Below are 25,709 nucleotides of genomic sequence, written 5' to 3' on the forward strand. Positions count from 1 at the left end.
AAATAGTCTTAAAATATTTTACTAGATTCATTCCTACATATCTTATTTTTGTTGTTACTGTAAATGGAATTTTAAGTCTTCTTTAATGGAAATATAACCTTTATACAATAATAAGCATATATCTTAAGTGTACAGCCTAATGAAGTTTTACTTTTGTATGGCCATTCACCTGTGTAACCACCACCAGACCAAGATATGGATACTTTACAGTGCCCTTGGGTTCTCGTGTCCTGTCAATAAGTCTCTGCAAAAATAACCATAGTTATGACATCTGTTATCAGAGATTAGTTTTGCCTGTTCTTAAATTTCATGGAGAAGTAATCAAATCTTCCCAACTGTAATCCAGTGGTTTTCAAACTTTTTAATGTACATCAGAATCACCTGAAAGAGACTAAGAGTCCAAGGACCAGAATCTGAATACTTAGGAGTGGGGTGGGGTGCGGTGCGGTATCTTATTTTCTCAATTAACATTATATCTGAGTTCATGCACATAGCTGTGTTGTATTAGTTTGTTCTTTTTTATTGCTTTAGTGGTATTCCACTGTTGTGTGAAAATAGCTCAATTTATCATGCTGCTCTTGACGAGCATTTGGGTTTTTCCAGTTTTTGGCTATTATGAATGGTGCTGCTCTAACTTTTCTTGTATATAACTTTTGTGAACACAAGCCCACGTTTTTGCTGGGTATTTATATGCCCAGGACTGGTTTTGCTAGGTCATAGGTTATATGTACATTTAGCTTATATACATATATATGTACACACACACACACACACACACACATAGTCAAACAGATTTTCAAAGTGATTATTTCAATTTACATATATACCAGCCATATGTGAGAGTTTTCTGTTGCTCAGTACATTTGGTATTGTCAGTTTTTTAAATGTTAGCCATTCTAGTCCATGTATAGTGGTATCTCATTGTGATTTTAATATGCATTTCTGTGATAACTGATGATCCATGCTTTTTCATATGCTTAGTTGTCATTTGGGTATCTATTTTTGTGAGGTATCTGATCAGATAGTTTCCTCATTTTTACTGGGCTCTTTCTCCTTTACTTAATGATTTATGGGAGTACTTACATATTTCTGATCTTAGTCCATTGTCACTTAGGTGTATTGAGAATGTTTTCCTACGGTATATGGTTAACCTTTTATTCTCTTGATGTTGTCTTTTGATGAACAGAATTTCTTTAATGTGGTTCAATATAATAATTCTTTTCCTCTTGATTAGTGCTGTTTTTTGTTGAAGAAATCTTTGCCTACACCAAAGTCATAGAAATATCATCTTATGTTTTCTTCTAGAAGCTTTATTTTCGTTTTTACATGTAGATCTATGAACCATCTTGAATTATTTTTGTTGTAGTATATGATACATAGGAGGTACTCAAGTATTTGTTGAATAAGTATTGGGAGCAGACATTATAGAATATTTGGAATTATGTCAGAATTTTAAGTTATAGAAGTAGATAATTATTAATATTTTGTTCTGATCAAGTAATAGGACTTAACACAATTCCCCACTTTCTTGGTTTTCATGACATAGTATGTAGTTTATCAAAGAAAGCAATTAAGTTTCCTATTTTTCCCTCTTCCGTTTATAAATATTTATTATTATCTTTTTTATTTCATGTACTGTACTACACTTTGGATTATATGCAGTAGTGAAATAAGACACAGTTTCTGCCCTCCAGGAGCTTATTGACCAGTACAGAGCTGTGCAATAGAATTTTCTGGTGGCAGAAATATTCTGTGTCTGCACTGTCCAGGACAGTAGCCACAAGCCACAGTTGACTATTGATTACTGGAAATGTGGATGGTGTATCTGAATAATTCAATTTAATTTTAATATTAATTACCTTACATTTAAATATGCACATGTAGCTAGTGCCTAACATATTAGATCCCATAAGTCTGATGGGAGGGACAATAACTAAACAATTTCACAAAGAAATGAAAAATAACAACTTTGCTAAATCCTAAGTTAGAAAAGTATGTGATTCTATGAGCATATAATGTGAGGTTTGACTTTCTTTAGAGGGTTTAGGGAAGGCTTCTGTGTGGAAGTGATGACTGTGGTAAGATTTGCAGAATGAGTAGGATTGAAAGAGATGAAAGAAGGTAGGATGGGAAAACCAGCTTTTCATGCAGAGGAAAGAGCATATGTACAAACCCTACGGCAGAATGGAGCCAAGTTCCAGGAACTTGAAAAAAAACCAGTGTTGGAGGTATTGACTTAGCAGCAGAGATTTGCCTGGCATGTTAACCATGTTAAAGAGTTTGAAGTTCATCATAAGAGTCCTGGAAAGTTTTTGAAGTATCTTTTATAGGACAATGGCATGATCATATTTGAGTTTTGGAAAGCATGATGTGGCTGCTGGGTAAGGAATGGATTAGAGCTGTGGGCTTCAGTATGGGGTCCTTGAAGCAGTAGCACCAAAGAAACCTGGGACTACAGTAGACTTGCAAATTCTTGGGTCCCACCCCAACCCACCCTACCCCACCCCAACCTACCCTACCCTACCCCACCGCAGTCCTATGTATTCAAATTCTGGTCCTTGGACTCAGTCTCTGTCAACAAGCTTCTAGGTGATTCTGATGTACATTAGAAAGTTTTAGAACCACTAGATTGGGAAGATTTGAAAAAATCTTATTCAACAACTGAATTTCTTCCAGATTTCTCTTGTTATCTGTTTTAAGGACAGAAAATCTTCAGCATTACGGAGTGGAAGAAAGGCATGGACTCAGGAGTTTCACATCTGTGCCTTGGTCACCTGAACCCATATCTCAGTGCTTCGTTGAAAATTGGGGAAATGGACGGGCCACTATGGCTCAGCAGGCAGAGTTCCTGCCTGCCATTGCTGAGATCTGGATTCAATTCCTGGTGCCTGCCCATGCAAAAAAAAAAGAAAGAAAAGTGGGGAAAGTAGGACCATCTTCCCTGCTTCTGGGAATCGAAGGTGCTGTCTGGCTCATGCCCAGTGGTGTCAGGAGCAGCAGTGTTGAGTGGACTTGATCCTATGCTTTTGTCTCCCTTGCTTCTGCCTGCCTTGAGGCTCTCAGAAGATAAATATGGGGCCCATTTTCTTTGATTATTTGTTTTTAATATTATGACCCGAACATCCTGTTTAATTATGCTAAATATTATATTTATTATTATTATTATAGCTGAATTTTAGCTAGCCATGTCCCAGGACTGCTTCAAGAATTTTGTTTATTATTTTATTTAGTATTTACATACTTCATTTAATAGTCATATAATTTAAATGTATATTTCTTTGTTTTATATTCATCACAATTCAGTAGGGTAGGTACTGTACTGTTGTAGATCCAATTTGTAGTTGAAGGAATTGAGACACAGAAGGGTTAAATAATTATCTGAGGTCAAATTCATCTCAGAACTGAGGTTTAAACCCAGCTGGTTTGACTTCAGAGCCTATGCTTTTATTATATGGTACTATCTTTCCTTCCTTTCAAAATTAGGAGTTATGGATAGGCCACGTTCTCGGGTCATAAGCAGTAAAACTAGAAATAAATAACAAGAACATGTGTCCTGCTTCCCCATTGTCCCTAGATAATCACATTGAAGGACCTTTGGATTAGAGAACAGGTATAAGCTATTCAGTGTTGAAAGGCAGGAAAGAGCTAATTATAAAGTCCATTGGGCTAGGGCATTCTGCCCCAGAAAAGCCATGCCATCCTCATTCAGTATTGTTGGGTGGGATCTTTTTGATTGTTTCCAGGAGATGTAACCCACCCAATTGTGGGTGGCCACTTTTGATTAGATGGTTTCCAGGGAGATGTGTCTCTACTCATTCAAGGTAGGGTTGCTTATTGGAACCCTTCAAGAGGGAACCATTCAGGAAAAAGCTTTAGAACCAACAGAGCCCAGAGTTCTAACAGAACTGCACAGCCAGAGATCTTTGGAGATCCAGAAAGAAAATGCCCTCAGGGAAGCCTCATGAAATGAGAGAAAGCTAGCAGACATCGCCATGTGCCCGCCCAGCTGTGAAGGGTGTCTGGAAGCCAGAAACCCCAGCAGATACCAGCCGGGTGCCCACCCAGCTGACAGTGGTGTTCTGGGCATCATAAGCCTTTCTTAAGTAACTTCTTGTTGGTTCTTTAATTTGGACATTTTCATGGCCTTAGAACTGTAAACTGGCAACTTAATAAATTCCCTTTTTAAAACCCATTCCTTTTTGTTTGGTCTGTTGCATTCCAGCAACTTGCAAAAGAAAACATGCATATATGTACTGAGAGGAAACCTCTAACCTTTAATGCTTTTAAAAATAAAAGAGAAAATTAGCAAACTAGACACCAAATTAAGGAAAATGAATAATGGACTAAAATGGACAAAAAGGTAACAGAAGGAGATACTGCATACAAAAGAGGTATTATAAAATTAGATAATATCAGTTGTATGGATAAATGAAACAAAGTACAGATTCTTTTTTTTTTTACAATGTAGAATGAGTTCATAAAATTCCTGTGCAAAGTTAATTATAAAAGGATAACACTATTTGTTTGGAAACAAGCCGCCTGTTATATTTCTTTATTCTTGATATAAATTGGACATGTGTACTATTTTAAAATAATACCTTTAAATAGTAAAATAGAAATTCTTGAGCATAACAAATACCATGAAAATATGTGGTCATTTGAAGTAAAAACACTATTGTAAAGAGTAGCATGATTGTAAAACTATTACTTGAAGACTTAAAAGCAGTACAAAATAGTTTGCCTTTTCTAAGTTCATAATTATACATTAGTGCAAACAAAAACATCTCAAAATTTAATGACTGCATGTCTCCTAGGCAAGCAAAGCATGACGCTTCTTTAGTATCATGTGAACTGAGCGAAGTTCTTGGTTAATCCTTTCCTAATGATCTTCCGAGGCTTCCTCATTTAATCTTGTCTGCAAAGTGATTCACCCTGTAATAGAAGGCATTCAGCTAAATTCTGCCTCAGTCTAGTCTTTTTCTTTGGTAAGTTCATAAAAAAATTGTTCCGTTTCAGCTAGGGTCCAAATTTTTGCTGTGTATTCAAAATCATTACCATTTGGTTTTACTGAAACAGAATTATAATGTTCGTAGCTGATTGATTTATTCTTCTCCCAGGTGGATCTCACAGATACTTCCTTGCTCCATTTGGCAATAGTTTGGGGCAACAGCTATGACGTTGTGTTTTTTTTCCAGAATATTTGCCTTTTTCCGAGTCACCTAGAAGAAGAAGCTGGAATTGTTTTTTGTATTGGTATCTTGTAATATAGACATAGGAACAGTATCTAAATCATCAAAAGTATGTCGAATTGAAATGGACTACTTTCATTGTTGCCAAGTAGATGACTGAATCCTGGGGACAGGTTTTTTTTTTTTTTTTAGGAGATTGCTTTCGTCTATCATCACAGTCATTAGTGATGACACAATCTCTTTTTTTATTAGAGTATTTGATTTTCCATTTGACGGTGGTAAAGATGATAATCTCTCTGAGGCAGAATTACGTCTCTTTTGACTTGTTGGCCACTTTCTCTGGGACCATCTTGCATTGATTGAAGTTTGAGTGTGCTGGGAATTCACTAATTTATTTGAGCAGTACACTTTCTCTGTCTGTGTGCCCCAATTTTGAAATTGAAATTTTTTCCTCACAAGTTCTTTTAAAGCTTTCATGATTAGTGTGCCTGGAGTCTCTCTCTGATTTTTAAATTCTTTTTAAATCCATGAACTTATTGGTGAATCAGAAAAAGAAGAATCCTTTTCTGAAGGAGAGTGACACCCAGGAACCTGGGGTCCGTCGTAGTGATTATTTGCTTTACTGTCCTGCTCTACTTACTTGACCTGAGCTTCAGGTTTTGAAATTGTTTTTTCAAATCAGAAATCTTAGTACGGTTATCAAGTAGGGTTTGTCCTCAGTTGTATTTAATGTTGTCTTTGCTCTTTCATACTCCTTTTCTAAAAGATGTTGAAACATTCTATTTTGGTGTTTTATTCTAGCTTCTGTATCATCTGATAGTGTGTAAGTGTTCTCAAATGCTTCTTTTTCTAATTTTTATAAATTCTGCAGTCTAGATTTTAGTCAGATGATATTGTCTTTCTCTTTATTTGTTTTCATTGCTTCAATTTATTCTTGCAAAATTTTGGAAACATTGCAGACTGCGCTGAAATGTTTTCTCAAATCATTTACTTCACTTTCCAATAAGTTATTCTTACTTTCATGTTTTCTTGTATAACTATTAGCTTTATTCAGAGCACCATGTAATTGGCTGCATCAGTGTACAAGAATTGGATTTTTTTCCCTCCAATCTTCAACTGTAGAAATTTTGCCTCTAGCTTCTGTTTCAAATTATATGGTTTTGAGTCATAATAAGCTCAAAGATCTGCTACATGTTGAATGTGCTTTTCCTTCAGGTTCTGCCCAATCTTAGACAATATCACAAGATCTCACTAGGAAGTCAGTGAGATGCATCTTAGGACACTGTTGGCTGAGGCTGGAAGCTGGGACTGATAGACTGAGGCTGGAGCCGCACAGTGGTATCTCTACTTCATCTGTAATGTTGGCTGAGATGGCATCACTAGTAATAGTATATCCTGAAGGAAATGTAGAACGAGTCCTACTTTCATTTTGGAGTGCATTATTTTTTCTAAGAGTCCACTGGTGAAGCTTTTGGGTTTGAAGGATATTTTGGGAATCCAGATAACTGAGAGGTGATTGTTACCTGCTTATGAAAAGGAGCCTGTGTCAGAGTGACTAGACTTAACTAGGTTCTAGAACAGAGTCTGTTGAAAAGGAAATTCTGTCCTCAAGTGTATTCCAAAGGCCATGTGGCTGAATCCCTGAAATCTGCTGATTTGGTGTCATGTAATGTTGGATCTGGAGTCATTGCCTGGCGTGGTGATACATTCATGGAGGAGGGTGGTACGAATGTCTTCTCTCAAATCTCAGACAGGTGATACATAGCTTTCTTTTCCAGTTTCCAGTAAGTCAGTCCTGTTGCTGAATCAGATATCCAATAATTTGTACCTTCATCTGGTTTACTGAGGTAAAAAGCATGAGGATGTGTAGCAGTAGTGAAATCAGATTTCTTCATGATTTCTTCATTTGCTCCCATCCTTGCAGAGATTGTGAATGCCCCTCTTCTGTATGTGCTCTCTTCATTTGGTTCCATGCCAGCTCTTGTGCCTATGATATTATAGATCTACTATTTGTTTTTCCACTATATACTTCAGAAATCTTATTTTCACCAAGAAAATGATATTCAAATTCACCTGGAGACATAGAAATATCTTCTGTTAAAAATGCATTAAAATCTTTATTAGCCTGTATATAAAAACTCTTGTATTTTATACCACCTATAAGTGAATCCATCTGCACTATAGATATTACATACTATCCTTTTAAAGTCTCTTTATGATCCATGAACTCTTTAGGATCTTCAGAGTTGTTGAAGTTTAATTCTGAGATGCAAAAGTACCATACCCACTGCTCACTGAAGAACTCTCCACACTGCAGTGTGGTTGGGATGGGGATACAGCTTGCTGCATTTCAGGTTCTATAGACTTAGGATAACGGACAACAGATTAATTCTGTCCTTGTTTTCAGACTTCCTGAAAATATTTGTTTGCTTGAAGAACTTCTATCATAGAAAGCCCAAGAAGCATTACTGGTCTGTAATTGTACTAAATTTTTCACCTCCTCCTTGTAGATGTTGAATGTAATTATGAAACTATTCCTGCTGGACAGCTCTGTTCTTGGCATTGTTTTTCCTCCAAACTGAATAGTTGTAACCACCTGGTCTCACAGTTTTTCCAGTGTTCCAAATCAATCTTTCCACTATTTTGTAGCTCTTGCATTAAAGTTAAGATTTCAACTGTACCTTGAATTACAGATGGCCTGGTCTTCCCTATTAGTAGTGAAGTTCAGGCCAAGAGGATGGGGGAAATTTTTGACATTAGATTCTATAGAAGATGGGGATTTTTTTGTAAGGTTTTTACCAATTCAAAATCTTCCATAGTGTACAGAAATTGTAAGATTGTCTTATTTGAAAATGTAGATTCTTTTACTGTTTGAAGAAATTGAATTCAAGTCATCTTCAGATGCTTCATCATCTACAGGCATTTTCAGTTGCTAACATTCAGAACTGTGAAATATCCTAAGCTTCCATGAGTCTGGCTGCTGCTCCCACTGTCAAGGGCATGGTTGGGTGAGTGGCCTTTTGCTGCAGATTCTTTTTAACACCAATAATATAAGCTTTTGGTACATCGTTTTAAGATAAAAAATAAAAAGGGAGAAAATGCGAGTATGTAGTCCTAGGAATGAGAAAGAAAATAGTTAAAATAAAAATGTCTATTATGTCAATCTTTGTGACAGTGCATTTGAACATCTGGATAAAATGGATCATTTTTCTTTTCCAGGATGTATAAGTATCAAAACTATCTCCATAAGAAGTAAAAAAATTTAACTGGCTCAGTAGTCAGGACAGAAAATTGAAGTTGCGAAAGACCCTCTTTAGTAAGGTGGTTTGTGACAAAATAAATATATCCCATCACCCATGTCTTAAACACATATCCCACTTGAAAAAGTGAAGAGAAACAAACATAAACAAAATGAATAAAATAAACAGAAACCTCACGAATAACCTTAAAGTAAGGATGATCACACAGATATGAATCAAAGTATAAAACTTCACTGGATTTCATAGAAGAAGGTTTGATTAAATGAAAAGTTATTTTTATTTCCTTAAGTAGAAGTGGGAGTGAGGTGGCTTTTCAAAAAATGACATCATAGGCAGGAAACTATAATGAGAAAGAGAAATCTGACTTAATAAGGCTAGAAAAAAAATGATAGCAAGTAATTACAGTAAACAAAGTAAAAATGTAAATGGCAAAGTAGGAAAAATATTTTATGCATATGAGAGAGAATTGATAGTCTTAGCAAATAAATATCTGTTACAAGCTGTTAAGGAATAACAAACATGACAGTGGAAAACAGGCAAAGTAGTATAAATGACTGCCAGACATTAAAGACTAATGAAAGTACTGTTTATCTAAGAAAGGCAGATTAATGTAACATGGCATTTTTTTCTCTGCAAGATTTGTAAAGATTATAGAAATTGGAAATTGGGGAGTGTATGGGGCAAATAAGTTCTGTAATATGTCTTTTCAGTGTATATATTTTAATGAAATTTTTGTACATCCTTTGGGCAATATATATATGAATGCCTTTTTAAAAATATATACCTTTGGTCCAGGAATCTAGTTTATGGAGATTTATACTAGGTAATGGATGAATTCAGAGATGAATGTAAGCTATTTAGATGTCTAGTGTTTTTATTATTAAGAAATTAGAAGACAACTTAAATGCCAATTGAAAAAATATTTGTTAATTATGGTATATATATATAAGTATGCAGGGAAACCTCTTAAGTGATGATAATCTATATTTATTGACATTGTAAAATGCCTAAAATAGATTAAATTGTGTGAGTAATGAGAGAAAAAGCAGATTACAAGATGGTATTTATAGTAGGATTCCATTTCTATTAAAAAAATACATGCCTGCATCTTTCTGTAGTAGATGCCCTGGTGTGCCTCCCAGACTGGGGGTGTTGCTGGCAGAGCCCTCAGCCTCCAGTTCTGTTTGGAATTGCCTGCACTGACTGCATTTCCCTCAAGTTCTACTCTTTTCCCGAGGTAACCGTATCCAGTGACTGGGCTATGTGGGTGTGTACAGGCCCAGTCTCTTCTCTTCAACCTGGGGTGGCTCTGAAGGTCCCCTAGGGGCCAGCTGAGACCTTCCTGGAGACTGCGTCCCAGTGCGTCTTCACCTCAGCCTGCCCTCTGCCTCCTAAGATGTTCCTCTGGAGAACATGCCCGGGGAGCATCCTGCAGGCCAGTCTGTCCCAGAGTCCACTTCTCGTGACCCTAGCCAGGGGAATCTTGGTATGTAAAGTGTGTGCAGAAAGGTCTCACCTGTTCTCTGCCAAAATGTTTACTTCAGTTGTATTGTTTTTGAAAGTTGTAAAATGAGCTGTTTTGGTTTGCTAAAGCTGCTGGGATGCAATATACCAGAAATGGGTTGACCATTACAAAGGGGCTTTATTAGCTTACAAATTATAGTTCTTAGGCCATGAAAATGTTCAACTCAAGACATCAACATGGCGATACCTGAACTCTGAAGACAGGCCACTGATATCTGGGACAACTCTGTCACATGGGAGAGACGGCCTGTGTCTGGTGGTTTTTCTCTTCCAGTTTTGTTGCTCTCAGCTTTTGCCTTTGGTGGCTCCTCTTGGGGTTGTCTCTCTGAGCATCTCTGGATTTCATTTCTTAGTTTCTCTGGAGCTTCTCTGAACTCTCATCGTTTTTCCTGTGTTTTATCCTCTCATAAAGCACTCCAGTAAAAGGATTAAGACCCACCTCAAATGGGGTAGGTCATATCTCAATTGAAATGACCTAACCAGAAGTTTCCACCTACAACAGGTCTGCACCCACAGGAATGGATTGAAGAAATGGCCTTTTCTGGGGTACATAACAACTTCAAACTATCACATGAGCATATAAGAATTTTATGAAGATTTTATGAAATTTTTCAGAGCTTTTATAAAGAAGGAACAAAAAGGTCATCTATATTGGGGTGGGAGTGGAGGTAAAGAGTGAGCGGGTGAGCAAGTTTTTAAAGCTAATTCTTGAGAGAGTTTGTCTGTGAGTATTAAAACTTATTATAGGGAGGAAAGATTTTCTAAGAGCATCATCTCACAACTTTTTTTTTTTTTAACCCTCGATTAAGGACAAAATGTCTTATTTAATTTTTTCTTGTGTTTTTTGAAGAAGATACTCCATTTGTAAATTCAAATTTGGTTGACCATTTTTAGTCTTTTTGCTCAATATTTTGAACATTTCCATTTTCTTCTTTTTGTAGAGCCTGTGAGCTTCTTCTCTCTCTTGTTTTCTTCTCTCAAATTCTTGTTTCTTACCAGCACACTTAGCTTGTACCTGTTCATACTCTTCTTGTGCTTTTTTATTTGATGTTTTCTTTTTATTTTTCTTTGAAGTAGCAATGGAATTTACTGTTTTAAAATACTTTTTAAAATCAATGCTCAAAATGTTCTGAGAGGTGATCGTGATGATGAATGTACAACTATGTGATGATATTGTGAGTTATTGTTTATATACCAAGAATGGAATATGGTAAGAATGTTCATGTTTGTATGTTGTTATGTTTAAAAAAAAAAATCAATGCTCAAAGAAGAAACAGCTTTTTAAGTTCTGTTGTTTGGCTGGCTGTTTCATGAAGAAATAATGGCCTTCTCTGTATTGTAGGGATGTTCTGTGCTTGATGACTGCTGTGAAGTGTGCACAGAGCACGCAGACTGTACGTCCAATTTCCTCTTTCCAAAAGAAGAATAAGCACATGTCATTATTTGGTTTGGGACACTACTGTTCCCCCTTTATTATCTCACATTATCTTATGAAAAAGGCATTCTATTTTCAGTTTTAAACTAGCAGCACTCTGGTTTGGTTTCCCTAATTTTTATCCTGAAATAACATATTCTAATTGAGCACTCTCTGTGGCTTTCTTTGGAGAATTGATGTTCATTTATTTGCTTTTATCTTCGAGCAGAATTAGAGCAACACATGTAAGCAAGACATAAAAGATCTAAAACGTGGAGTAGAAGCATCAGAGGAGGACTTATTATTATAGAGGCTCTGCGACATTAAATATCTTTTCCAAGGTCAGAGGGATAGAGTTTGGCTGAGCCGTGTTTGCCAGGCCCTAGGTGCTATGACATAGGATTCTCGTGCAGACTTTAACACTGCCCCTTTCCTGCCCGCTGGGCGCTCACAGCCTAGCAAAGCATGTGGTTAGCAACGCTGATGAAAGTCTGTTCCACTTACTGAGAGCTTCCTTGTCTCATCACGGGAGTGCAGAAACCTCTTATGACTGGAGAGTTTTCAGTTCTCTTAAAGATTTCCAAAGAAGAGAAAACAACCTCTTCACGTGGATACACGTTTCAGGGCTCTGTTACCAGTGGTCAAAAATATCTTCCTTATCTTTGACTGAAGCGTCTCTCATTCAGGAATCCATTTCTTTTTTTTGTAACCATTACTGAGAAAACTCAGTAATATGTTCTTGCTGGCAGGACTATTAACTGGTTTAAAAGTCCATTTTAGTTGGTTTCTTATGTGACCAGTGATGCAAATGGTGCCAGTATCCACCAAAGATGACCATTATTATCAGCAGACCCCAGAATACAATCTTAATTGGAAATTGGCTTCTCTAACACGTATTATACTTTGTCTATTGTGAGAAGGCCTTGCTGCTGTATGAACTGTAACATTTCCTTTTGGAGGGGACAGGCTAGACTCTTTGAAATTACTGTGAGAAAGTGTGCATTTGTCTGTAGTGCAATGTGGAATTATGCCTTTGTCTTTTTTTGTAGGGCTGCAACTTTAAACGACTTTTTCTACCTATGTTACATTGCTTTGTACATAGTATAAGCTAAGTGGGTATTTGTTGATTAAATACATATAAAATTGAGTCAAGCACAAAGTTTAGATGAATAGTCATGCTTGTCATTTGCCATGTTAACAACCTTACTTACATCTCTAACTCTCTGAAATTTTCTTTCTTTCTAAACTATATTGTTTCCCAGTTTCTTCAGTGAGGATCTGTTGATGGTGTTTGCAGCTTTTGTCCTTAAGTGTCATGTCACCATCATTCTTGGAAAGTAGTTCTGCTGTGTGTACATAATTGTATGGTAGCAGATAAATGTTCTTAAATACTTTGAAGATGATATACCTATTATCTAATGGCTTCCATTGCTCTTGAGAAATGAGCTGTTGAAGGTAATTGTTAATTCTTTTGAATCAGCTTAGAGACTTGTTTGTATTCTAAAAAAAATAGTACTTACCCTTTTACTCAAAAAAAGAAGTCTTTATTGAGATATAATTTATATTCCATAAACTTCACCCATTTGAAGTGTGCACAGCATCAGCTTTTAGTCTCTTCATAGAATTGTGCATCCATCACCATAATCTAAGTGTAATACCATTTTATCACCTCAAAAAGAACTCCATACCTGTTCGTAGTCACTCTTGTCCCCATCCTGGCCTCCAGCCAGAAAACCACTATTATCTGTCTCCATGGAAACATTTGAAAGGGAAATGATACATTAGTTCCAAGTTCTGTCTATGTGTCATAATTCCTGTGCCTGATCCCAGAAGATTCTAAAGTGGTGAGGTAGAGCTGAGAGGATCCAGTAATCTATAGTTTTTAAAAACTGTTTAGGTGATTAAATAAAAAAAATTGAGGCCCGTGTCCAAGAAGGTGGTTGAGCAACCTTCCTAACCATTACTGGGGCTTGAAGGTTTTGGAAGTCTGTGCCAGTGGTGGGTGGAATGGTTAGTAAACAGCAAATGCAGGAGCTGCTGCTACCGCGAAGTCAGCCACGGATTTTGTGTGTCATTTATTGGTGTACAACACCAGCCCAAACACTGCCAGCTGAAGATGAAGTCTTACTACAGAAATTAAGAGAGGGATCTAGAGCTGTCTTTCTACAAAAGGGAAAGCAGAGAACTGTTAGGTAATGAAGAATTATAGGACTTAAAGTTTTTCGTAGGCAAATCTAAGACACCACTTATGATTGGAGAGGGAGCAATGATCAGTTATGAAAATTTTCTGAAGCTTGGTGAAAAAGCTGGACCAAAGTGCAGGCAGTTCTTCACAGCAAGTCTTTGCGAAACTCCTTCATGCAGATAGATTCCTATGGAAGAATTTCTATCATGTAGTTCTTTTGTCATTAGAAAAGTTTTACTTCACCAAATAAGAATAGGACTCAGTTTATATGATGTCGCTGGATAAGAATACCTTCGGGAATCTGATTTAGAAAACCACATGTTGGAACTTATCCCCACTTTGCCATAATTAGATGGACTGGAAGTCTTTTTACTCCTTTTATGTTTGTACTGCAGTTAGGAAGTCCTTTTTAGACCCTCTAAGAAATGGGAAGATAAAAACTCAAGGTGTTAAAAAAAGAAATTCAAGGTGTTTTAGCATGCAGCTTTCTAGATGATTTACTGGAGCTAAGGGGTGAGAAATTGTCCAAGGAGTCAAGAAACAAATTGGTTTTTCTGCTCCTTCTGCCCTAAGGACAGAAAATGAGATGCCCTCTCTCCAGATGAGAGAGGAACCCTGACCATGTTCACCATGTGCCTTTCCAGATGTGAGAGAAACTGGGACTGTGCTCACCATGTGTCTTCTCACTTGAGAGAGAAACCTTGAACTTCATTGGCCTTGTTGAATCAAGGTATCTTTCCCTGGATCCTTTGATTGGACATGTCTATAGACTTGTTATAATTGGGACATTTTCTTGGCCTTAGAACTGTAAACTGGCAACTTATTAAATTCCTCTTTTTAAAAGCCATTTTGTTTCTGGTTTATTGCATTCTGGCAGCTAGCAAACTAGAACAATGCACATAATGTCTTTTTATTAGAAAAGTTGAGGATTTATAGAACAACCATGCATAAAATAAATGATTCCCATACATAACACCCTATAATTAACACCTTGCATTTGATGTGGAACGTGTTAAAATTGATGAAAGTACATTTTTATAACTATACAATTAACTGTAGTCCATGGTTTAATTTAGTAGTCCAGTTCCACGGATTAAAAAACTTTTTTATACTCTTTTACCATATATACAACCTGACATTTCCCCTTTTAATCACATTCAGAAATGTATTTCAGTGTTGTTAATTGCATTGATAGTGTTGTTGTATGATCACTGCCACCCGTTACCAAAACGTTTCCATTGTTCTGAATGGGAAATCTATACATTTTAATCCTTATCTTTCTATTTCCTATCCCCATACTATCCCCTGGTAACTCTGACTTTGCTTATTCTAAGTATTTCATATCAGTGAGATCATACAATATTTATCCTTTTGGGTCTGGCTCATTTCACTCCGAATGTCCTCAGGGTTCATCCATGTTGTTACATATATCAGGACTTGATTTCTTTTTTACAGCTTAATAAATAGAGCATTACATGTATATACCACATTTTGTTTATCCTTTCACTGATTGATGGACACTTGGGTTACTTTAATCTTTTAACAATTGTGAATAATGCTGCTATGAACATCGGTGTGCAAATATTTGTTTGAGTCCCTGCTTTCAAATCATTTGGATATATAAGAAATAATAAGATTGCCAGAACATATGGTAATTCTATACTTACCTTTATAAGGAACCACTAAACTTTTTTCTACAGTGGCTGCACTATCTTAAATTGTCATCAGCAATGAATGAGTGTACCGATTTCTCCATATCCTCTCCAACACTGGTAATTTCTTTCTTTTTTTTTTTTAATTAACAGTACATTTAAATGGTATTAAATGGTATCTCATTGTGGTTTTGATTTGCATTTTGCTGTTGGCTAATGATGTTGAACATCTTTTCATGTGTTTTCAGGCCATTTGTATATCTTCTTTGGAAAGATGTGTATTCAGGTATTTTGCCCATTTTCACCTTTTTTTTTTGGGACTATGGTCTGGGAATTGAACCCGGGTTTCCTGCATTGAAGGCGAGCATTCTGCCACTGAACCAGCCATGCGCCCTGCCCATTTTTAAATTGTGTTGTTTATTGTTAAGTTGAAAGATTTCTTTATATATTCTGGATATTAATCTTTTATCAGATATGTGGTTTCCAAATGCTTTCTCCCATTGTGTAGGTTGTTTACTTTCATGTTAAAATATTTTATTTTATCTATTTATTTATTTTGCATGGACAGGCACCAGGAATTGAACCCGAGTTTCTGGCATGGCAGGCAAGAACTCTGCCTGTTGAGCCACTGTGTCTGGCCCTGTTAAAATCTTTTGAGGTGTAAAAGTTTTAAATTTCGATAAGGTCCCATTTATCTATTTTTTTGTTGTTGCTTTTGCTTTGCATGTAAAGCCTAAGAAACCATTTCCATAACACAAGGTCCTGAAGATGTCTCCCTATGTTTTCATTAGGAGTTTGATAGTTGTGGCTTTTATATTTAGATCTTTGATCCAGGTTGAGTTGATTTTTTTTTAATAGGTGTGATGTAAGGGTTCTTCATCTTTTTTTTGCAAATGGATATCCAGTTTTCTCAGTAGCATTTGTTGAGGAAATTATTTTTTCCCAATTGAGTGGTCTTTGCCACCTTGTCAAAAATCAGTCGGCTATAAATTTGAGGGTTGATTTTTGAGCTTTCAGTTTTATTCCATTGGTCTGTATATTGTTCCTTGTGCCAGCACCACACTGTTTTGATTACGGTCACTTTGTAATAAATTTTAAGATCCAGAAATGAGAGGCCGTAACTTCATCTTTTTACAGATGGCTTTGGCCTTTACCCTTCCATATAAATTTGATGATTGGCTTTTCCATTTCTGCAAAGGTGAATGTTGGAATTTTGATTGCTATTATATGAATCTGTACACCATTTTCGATGGTGTTGACATCTTAACAGTATTTAGTCTTCTAATACATTAACGTTTAATGCCCTTCCATTTATTTAGGTCTTTTAAAAATTTCTTTTAGCAATGTATTGTAGTTTTCAGTCCTTTATATCCTTGATTTAATTTAGATTTATTGGTTAGATTTATTCTTAAATATTTGATACTTTTAGTGCTATTGTGAATGGAATTTTTTTTTTTAATTTCTTCTTCTGATTGTTCATTGCTTGTGTATAGAACATGACTGATTTTGGGGTGTTGATCTTGTATACCACCACTTTGCTGAATTCATTTATTAGCTCTAGAAGCTTTGTTGTAGATTTTTCAGAATTTTCTGTATATAGGATCATGTCATCTGCAAATAGAAAGGTTTTATTTCTTTCTGATTTAGATGCCTTTCATTTATTTTTTTCTTGCCTAATAACTCTGGCAAGAACTTCTAGTTCTGTATTGAATAACAGTGATGACAATGGGCTTCCTTGTCTTGTTCCTGATCATTGAGGGAAAACTTTCAGTTTTTCACCATTGAGTATGATGTTAGCTGTGAGTTTTCAATATGTGCCCCCTTTTCATGTTGAGGAAGGTTCCTTCTATTCCTAGCATCTTAAATGTTTTTATCAAGAATTCATGCTGGATTTTGTCAAATGTCTTTTCTGTTTCATTTGAGATAATCGTATGCTTTTTGTCCTTCATTTTGTTAATGTGGTGTTACATTAATTGATTTCCTTATGTTGAACCACCCTTGCATACCAATTGATTATGGTGTATAATTCTTTTAATATGCTATTGGATTTGGTTTGCTAGGAATTTGTTGAGGATTTTTCCATCTATATTCATAAGAGAGATTGGTCTATAATATTATTTTCTTGTGGTATCTTTTTTTAAGGCAATTTTATTGAGATATAATCACACACCATGTAATCCAGTAATGTAGGGGTTCTCCATCTTTCTTTTGCAAATGGAGAGCCAGTATACAATCAGTGGCTCACAGTGTCATCATGTAGTTGTGCATCACGCAATCAATTTTAGAACATTTTCATTATTCCAGAAAAAGAAATAAAAGTATAGAAAGGAAATTTAGAACATCCCATACCCCTTTAACCCTCCTCAGTATTATTTGTTTTATCTTTATTTTACTACTCATCTACCCATACAATGGACAAAGTGTGTGTCAGTCACAAGGCCTGTACAATCATGTGGTCACACAATCAAAGCTACATGGTTATACAGTCATCATCAAAGACCAAGGCTACTAGATTACAGCTCAGCGATCCCATGTATCTCCCTGTAGCCACTCTGACACACTAGAAACTAAAAAGAAGTACTTATATAATAAGTCAGCAATGTCACAATCATCTGCCAAGTCCCAACCTCTCAGTTAAACCTTCTCTCTCCCATCTGATCACCCTCTCAGTCTTTAGGAACATCTGGATAATGATCATTCCAACTTCTTCGTGCTGGAGAGGGGTGCTGACCCCAAGGGTTACAGGAATGAAATTGGCTGATGCTCCTGAAGAGACTGTCATCTCTAGGCCTTAGGGCTTATCTGGCATAGGAACAATCTGGAAGCCTTAAGTCTCCGAAAAAGTAAACTTACTAAGAAAAACTTTTAAAGAGTCTTAGATAGAGCCCAGGGTATTCTCTAGTGTTTTCAGGAATACCATTGATTGGGGCTTGGCATACTGTGGCTATTTGCAATATCTGGCTGAAGCTTCCCTAAGAGTAGCCTCTGAAATGAACTCTCAACTCTGTTTGAAGTCTCCCAGCCACTGAAACTTTATTTTGTTACATTTCTCTTCCCCATTTTTGTTCAAGAGGGCCTTTTCCATCCTGCAGTGCCAGGGCCAGGCTCATGCTTTGGAGTCATGTCTTATATTGCCAGGGAGACTTAAACCTCTGAGAGTCATGTCCACATAGAGGGGAGGGCAGTGGGATTATTTGCAGAGTTGGCTTAGAGGCTGCATCTTAGCAGCAAAAGAGATTCGCTGGTGGTGACTCTTAGGTTATAAGTCAACTTAGCTTTGCCATTCTAGAAATAATTTTTGTAAGGGCAAGTCTCAAGATTGAGGGCATGGCTTATTCAATTGGGAGACCCTAATGCTTGAGAAAGTATCAGGAATTCCCCAAGTAGGGAAGCTCAATAGCTCTACACCTTTCCCCAGTTCCTCAAGGGGACTTTGCAAATAGTTTTTTATTTTCTGCCCCAAATACTCTGGAATGTATTGGGGTATTACATTAACCTGCACAGAATAACAGGATTTCATTCTCTATTCTAGGCTCCATGCAGGTTGTTTAAATAAACTCACCAGACAGGTCAAACTAGATAGTGTGCTACAGAAAATTTAAATTTTGCATCAAATAAGCATCTCTTCCTTTGGTCTCACACAGAAGCCTAGTTTTTAAAATACAGATAATATCTTTTACTGTGTGTTCTAATCCATCCCAGTACCAACCACCAGGTGTGCTTCATTCATGTCTCTAATTGAAGTCTGATCCTTCAGCTTCTTCAACAGTTGCTGTATGGAGTAAAGCTGACTTCCAGAGCTGCAGAATTCTGACTCTGAGTCCCAGGTGTCACACAGATAACCAAAGTTCCAGGGAACCAGCAGGCCACATACCAAGAGCACAGCATCCCAGAATCTAGTTGTATGCCTCACAACTTCATTCCTTCCTGCAGCCACTCAATTTTCTGTTATGTGTGTACACCACAGTTCACCCTTCCATTCATTAGTCAGTGTACTCTTAGTCCACCTGCATTTATCAGTCACTGTACTCTTAGGCCACCTCCATCATTGCAAATCATGAACACTGCTGCCATAAACACCAGTGTGCAGATGTCCATTCATGTTTCTGATTTCAGTTCTTCCAAGTATATACCTAATAATGGAATTGTAGAATCATATGTCGGCCCTATACTGTGCTTCCTGTGGACCCACAACACTGCCTTCCAGAGATGCTGCGCCATTCTACTTCCCTACTAACAGTGAATAGGTACATCTCTCCTGTCCACATTTTCTCCAGCAATTGTGTCTTTCTGTTTATTATTTATTTATTTTTTTAGATTCATGGTCCGGGAATCTAACCTAGGTCTCCAGCATGGAAGGCGACTTCTGCTGTCGGTTTATTTTTAAAAAGTTTTATTCACACACCATATAATCCATTGTAAGTGTACAGTCAATGGCTTCTTGTATAATCACATAGTTATTACACATTAACCACCACAATCTATATGGAAATATTTCCATTTCTTCTGTAAGGAAAGAAGAATAGGGGAATAAAAAAGAAACAATAAGGATCCCACATCCCTTCCTTATATCCCCCTCTTATTGACATTTAGCTTTGATATAATGCCTTTGTTATAATTAGTGAAAGAGTATTGCACTGTTACTGTTAACTATAGATCCTACTTTGCATTAATTTTATTTTTTCTATATACTGTCCCACTCTTAACACTTTGCAATGGTGACATTCACTTGTTCTTCCTCATCTAAAAACTTTCTTGATTTGTACATTTAATTACTGTCTTGTAGTATGTGGTAAGTTAGGTTCAGGTGTCAACTTGGCTAGGTGAAGGTGCCTGGTTCTATTGCTGTGCACATGAGCCAATGGCATGTGAACCTCATCTGTTGCTGATTACAGCTGCAGTTGGCTAGGAGGCATGCTGCAATGAATGATGTTTGATTTAATTGGCTGGTGCTTAAATGAGAGACTCAACATAGCACAACCCAAGCAACTCAGCATGCCTCATCTCAGCCCAGGCCTTTGGAGATGCAGAAAGGAATCACCCTGGGGAAAGTTGTTGGAACCCAGAGGCCTGGAGACAAGGCCAGCAGAGATCACCCTGTGCCTTCCCATGTAAGAAAGAACCTCATTTGAAAGTTAGCTGCCTTTCCTCTGACGAACTATATGTTAACTAAATAAATCCCCTTTTATTAAAGCCAATCCAACTCTGGTGTGTTGCATTCTGGCAGCTAGCAAACTAGAACATAGTATCTTTATCTGGCTTTATATGCGGGTGATGTTGGCTTTATAGAATAAATTCCATCCTTTTTATTCTTTTAGAAGAGTTTGAGAAGAATTAGAGATGTCTTCTTAGGAAGTTTGGTAAAATTCCCCTGTGAAGCCATCTGGTTCTGGGCTTCTCTTTGTTGGGAAGTTTTTGAGTACTGATTCACTCTCTTTACTACTATTGGTTTATTGATCTCTTTTTTTTTTCCCTTGAGTGTTTGTAGGTAGTCTCTGGGTGTGTAAGGATTTTCCCATTTCATCTAGGTGATCTAATTTATTGGCATGTAGTTGTTCATAGTATCTTCTTATAGTCCTTTTTACTTCAGCGAGGTCGGTAGTAATATCCCCCTTTTCATTTCTGATTTTTGTTATTTGTATCCTCTCTCTTTTTTCATCAGCCTTGCTGAGGGTTTGCCAATTTTATTATTATTTTCAGAGAGCCAACTTTTGGTCTTGTTGATTCTCTCTGTTGCTCTTTTGTTCTCTATTTTATCTCCACTCTAATCTGTATTATTAGTCTCATTTTCCTTCTGCTCACTTTGGGTTTAGTTTGCTTTTCTTTTTCTAGTTCTTCCAGTTTTGAGGTTAGGTCTCTGATTTGAAGCTTGGCTTTTTTAGTCTGAATTTTAGAGCTATTTATTTCCCTTTCAGCACTGCCTTCACTGCATCCATAAGTTTTAGTATGTTGTTGTTTTAGTTTGCTTAAGCTGCTAGAATGCAATATACCAGAAATGGATTGGCTTTATAAAGAGGATTTAAGTTACAAGTTACATTTCTAAGACTGTGAAAAGATATACATTAAGGCATCAACAAGAGGGTACCTTCACTCAAGAAAGGCTGATAGTACTCATGGTTTCTCCATCACATGGGAAGGTACATGGCGTGTCTGCTGTCCTTTTCTCCTGGCTTCTGATTTAAATGGCTCTACAAATTTCTGGTGTCTCCTGGGGTCTTTTCCTTCTGCATCTTCAAATGTCTGTGTCTCTTGACTTCATTTCTCAGCCCTCTCTGTTGGCTCTGAGCTCTCTCTATGTTTTCTGTCTTTTATTCTCTTCATACAGGGCTCCCACTAACAATTGGATGGCTTACATCTCCATGGAAATGATCTAATCAAAAGGTCCCACCCAAACAATAGATCTGCCCCCAGAAGATTGGATTAAATATGCACATGACTTTTTTTGAGTGCAAATATAGCAATTTCAAACCAGCACAAATATATTTTCATTTCTCTAAAGATATTTTATAATTTCCTTTGTGATTTTCACTTTAGCCCATTGGTTGTTTAAGAGTATATTGTTCAGTTTCCACATATTTGCAAGTTTTCCATGTCTTTCTCTATTATTTGATTTCTAGCTTTATTCCATTGTGGTTGGAGAAGATACATTGTATAGTTTCAGTATTTTAAAATTTATTTGCATTTGTTTTGTGATTTAAGATATGGGCTGTCTTGAAGGGTGATTCATGTGTACTCAGGAAGAATGTGTATTCTGTTGTTGTTGGGCAAAATGTACTATATATGTCTATTAGGTTTAGTTGGCTTAGAGTATATCGTTCAAATCCCTATTTCCTTATTGATCTTCTGAGTAGATGTTCTATCCATTATTGAACATGATATGTTAAAACCTCCCATAAATTTCTCCCTTTAAATCTGTCAGTATTTGCTTTATATATTTTGAGACTCTGCTGTTTGCTACACGTACATTTATAATTGTTACATCTTCTGTTGAATTGGCCCTTTTATCAGTATATAGTGACTGTTTATCCTGCATAGATGTTCTTGGATTAAGGTCTCTTTTATCATAGCTAACCCAGCTCTCTTTTGGTTACAACTTGCTTGGTGTGCTGGTTTGAAAGGATATATGGACCCTAGAGGTCTCTCTTAATTATTTTATTTAGCTGCACAGCAGGACACACAGCTTTGCAGGTGCCATGGCAAGCCGGGACAAAGGAGGTACAAGCAGCTACAGGTTTTACATATAGCAAGATGCAGAAACGTTTGGGTAAGGCATCATGGGCCAATCATCAGGCAACTTAGGAATTATAACCATATTTGGGCTAGACAGAGACTCACTGACTCTTATGCTATGCATGCATGAAGGCCTTTCTGGGTTGTATATGTGACTGTCTCACTTAGAGTTAATATCAGCCGGATGGTGTATGTGACTGCCTCGCTTAGAGTTAATGGCTGCTGGCTGACTGTGGCTCATTTTGATAGCCTGTGGCAAGTTCCACAATATTACCTCACAAAGCCTAAAATATTTACTGTCTGGTTCTATTCAGAAAAAGTTTCCCATTGCCTAGTAAATCATGGAATGTAGGGCTACATAATGTAGACTTGGTGTGCTGTTTTGAAATGATGTGTGTACCCTAGAAAAGATGTTTTAATCAAAATCCCATTCATAAAGGAAGAATAATCCCTATTCAATACAGTATGTAATTAGATCATCTCCCTGGAAATGTAACCCAATCAAGAGTTGTTGTTAAGCTGGATTAAGGGAGATATGTCTTCACCCACTTGGGTGGGTCTTGATTAGTTTCTGAAGTCCTATAAAGAAGGAAACATTTTGGAGAATGAAAGAGATTCAGAGAGAGCAGAGAAGAACGACGTAGCCACAAAAAGCATAGAGCCCACAAGCCAGCGACCTTTGGAGATGAAGAAGGAAAACACCTTCCAGGGAGCTTATGAAACAGGAAGCCATGAGAGAAAGCTAGCAGATGATGCCTTGCTTGCCACGCGCCCTTTCAGCTGAGAGAGAAACCCTCACTGTGTTTGCCATGTGCCTTCCACTTGAGAAAGAAGCCATGAACTTTATCGGCCTTCTTGAACCAAGGTATCTTTCCATGGATGCCTTAGATTAGATATTTCTATAGACTTGTTTTAATTGGGACATTTTCTCAATCTTAGAACTGTAAACTAGCAACTTATTAAATTCCCCTTTTTAAAAGCTACTCCATTTATGGTATATTGCATTCTGGCAGCTAGCAAACTAGAATACGTGGATATAAGGGGATTGATTGACTGATAGAGAAAAAGTGGAGTTGATAGGCTGTAATTTTCAAGAGGTCAGAACAGTGTTTGGTGGAGTGTATTTGAGTAAGTGAGTTTTGGCATGTATAATTAAACGCACAAATAATATGTAGTATTGGAATAGCAAGTTGGGTACAACCCAGAACAATTCCTGCATTTAGTAGATAACTATTAAATATCTGTGTACATGATGGTTCCTCACTTCAGCAAGAGCAGAAGACATGAAGTGTGGTTCCTTCACAGGGTAGAATTGGAGCAATCAACAGGGAAACCAGTGTCAAAGGTATGGTTTCCCATTAGGGAAAGAGGACTTTTTCTACTTGAATGGTACACGAAGACCACTGTTTGATTCTGCATGTGATTTTTTCTTTCCTAAGTGTATTTCAAAGTTTTCAATGAATGAGCATGCCACTTTCTGTATGAAAATGAAGGATAAATATTGGATCATTTCTGAGCTCCCCCTGCAATGGTTTCCTAGGTGGTATTTTATGATAACCAGATGGGCTTTTTCGGCACCTATGAAGTTTATGAATAAATGAAAAGGCATCTTTGAAATATATTCTACTTAGAACAGCATACTCTGACAAACACCCACCAAGAGACTGTTGTCTTCTTTTGCTTATATAGACATATTATAAATGTATTTTATTCTAGTTACATTTTAGTTTAGTTTATTCCAGGCATGTCACGAGAGAAAGATATATATTCAGCCTTAAGCATTAGTGTGTCTTTTGAACGTGCACAAAAATGAATGCATTACCTGAGTAGATGCCATCGGTTGGACAGGAATATTAAGCCATTTTTAGAATCCTTATGATAAATTTAGTGGGATGTACAGTGTGAAGTTTTGACCCAGCGAAGTGCTGTAGAACATTCTGGCCTGATTTTATAAAAGCTCAGTATTAGGACTGAAATGTGTTGTTTGGGCCCAGCTTTGCTAGGTAGGGATGAATCCAATGGTCTTGAGTCCCAGTTCTGGCTCTTCTTCTGATGACCTATGTAATGTTGACCAGTTTACTTATCCTCTCAGAAACTCAGTATCCTCATCTATAAAATAGAATAAGTTAGATGGCATGTACTGAGTGGCAGTGCTGTGCTCAGGGTGCAGGAAACACTGAAGTTGTCATCCCTCCCCTCACAAATCTTGTTTCAGCTATCACTTCTCCCTTTTGTCATCATGATGGGGACATAGTTGAATTCAAGAGAAAAGTGTTATTTTTTTTTAAACTTTTTTTTTATTAATTAAAAAAAATTAACAAACAAAACATTTATATATCATTCCATTCTACATATACAATCAGTAATTCTTAATATCATCACGTAGTTGCATATTCATCATTTCTTAGTACATTGCATTGATTTAGAAAAAGAAATAAAAAGACAACAGAAAAAGAAATAAAATAAGAGAAAAAAAACTATACGTACCATACCCCTTACCCCTCGCTTTCATTTACCACTATTTCAAACTGAATTTATTTTAACATTTGTTCCCCCTATTATTTATTTTTATTCCATATGTTCTACTCTTCTGTTGATATAGTAGCTAAAAGGAGCATCAGATATAAGGTTTTCACATTCACAGAGTCTCATTGTGAAAGCTATATCACTGTTCAATCATCATCAAGAAACATGGCTACTGGAACACAGCACTACATTTTCAGGCAATTCCCTCCAGCCTCTCCACTACATCTTGAACAACAAGGTGATATCTACTTAATGCGTAAGAATAACCTCCAGGATAACCTCTCGACTCTGTTTGGAATCTCGCAGCCATTGACCCTTTGTCTCATTTTAGTCTTCCCCCTTTTGGTGGAGAAGGTTCTCTCAGTCCCTTCATGTTAATTCTCATGTTAATTTCTCAGTCCTTTGATGCTAAGTCTCAGCTCATTCCAGGATCTTTGTCCCATGTTGCCAGGAAGGTCCACACCCCTGGGAGTCATGTCCCACGCAGAGAGGGGGAGGGTGGTGAGACTGCTCATCATATTGGCTGGAGAGAGAGGCCACATCTGAGCAACAAAAGAGGTTCTCTTGGGGGTGACTCTTAGGCCTAAATTTTAAGTAGACTTGACCTATCCTTTGTGGGGTTAAGTTTCATGTGAACAAACCCCAAGACTGGGGGCTCAGCCTATAGCTTTGGTTGTCCACACTGCTTGTGAGAATATCAAGAATTCAACTTGGGGAAGTTGAATTTCT

The 25,709-nt window shown here is 37.0% G+C and overlaps 1 protein-coding gene, 1 long non-coding RNA gene and 1 pseudogene across 13 annotated transcripts in view; 1 reads left to right on the forward strand and 2 right to left on the reverse strand.

Moving 5' to 3' along the window:
• The window catches only part of LOC143688594 (uncharacterized), a 142,553-nt gene extending 129,401 nt beyond the window's left edge, over nt 1-13,152 (reverse strand). For all 6 annotated transcript variants that reach the window (XR_013178159.1, XR_013178158.1, XR_013178157.1 and 3 more), the window contains exon 1: nt 13,076-13,152. This is a non-coding gene — a long non-coding RNA (uncharacterized LOC143688594). The remainder of the gene's footprint in view (nt 1-13,075) is intronic.
• Nucleotides 1-25,709, forward strand: part of TRAPPC9 (trafficking protein particle complex subunit 9) — an 889,500-nt gene that overhangs the window by 283,549 nt on the left and 580,242 nt on the right. The window lies entirely within an intron of this gene.
• Nucleotides 4,811-8,112, reverse strand: LOC143685688 (M-phase phosphoprotein 9 pseudogene; annotated as a pseudogene).

This window comes from Tamandua tetradactyla, chromosome 6 (assembly GCF_023851605.1).
Source record: "Tamandua tetradactyla isolate mTamTet1 chromosome 6, mTamTet1.pri, whole genome shotgun sequence".
NCBI classification, from domain to species: Eukaryota; Metazoa; Chordata; class Mammalia; order Pilosa; family Myrmecophagidae; genus Tamandua; species Tamandua tetradactyla.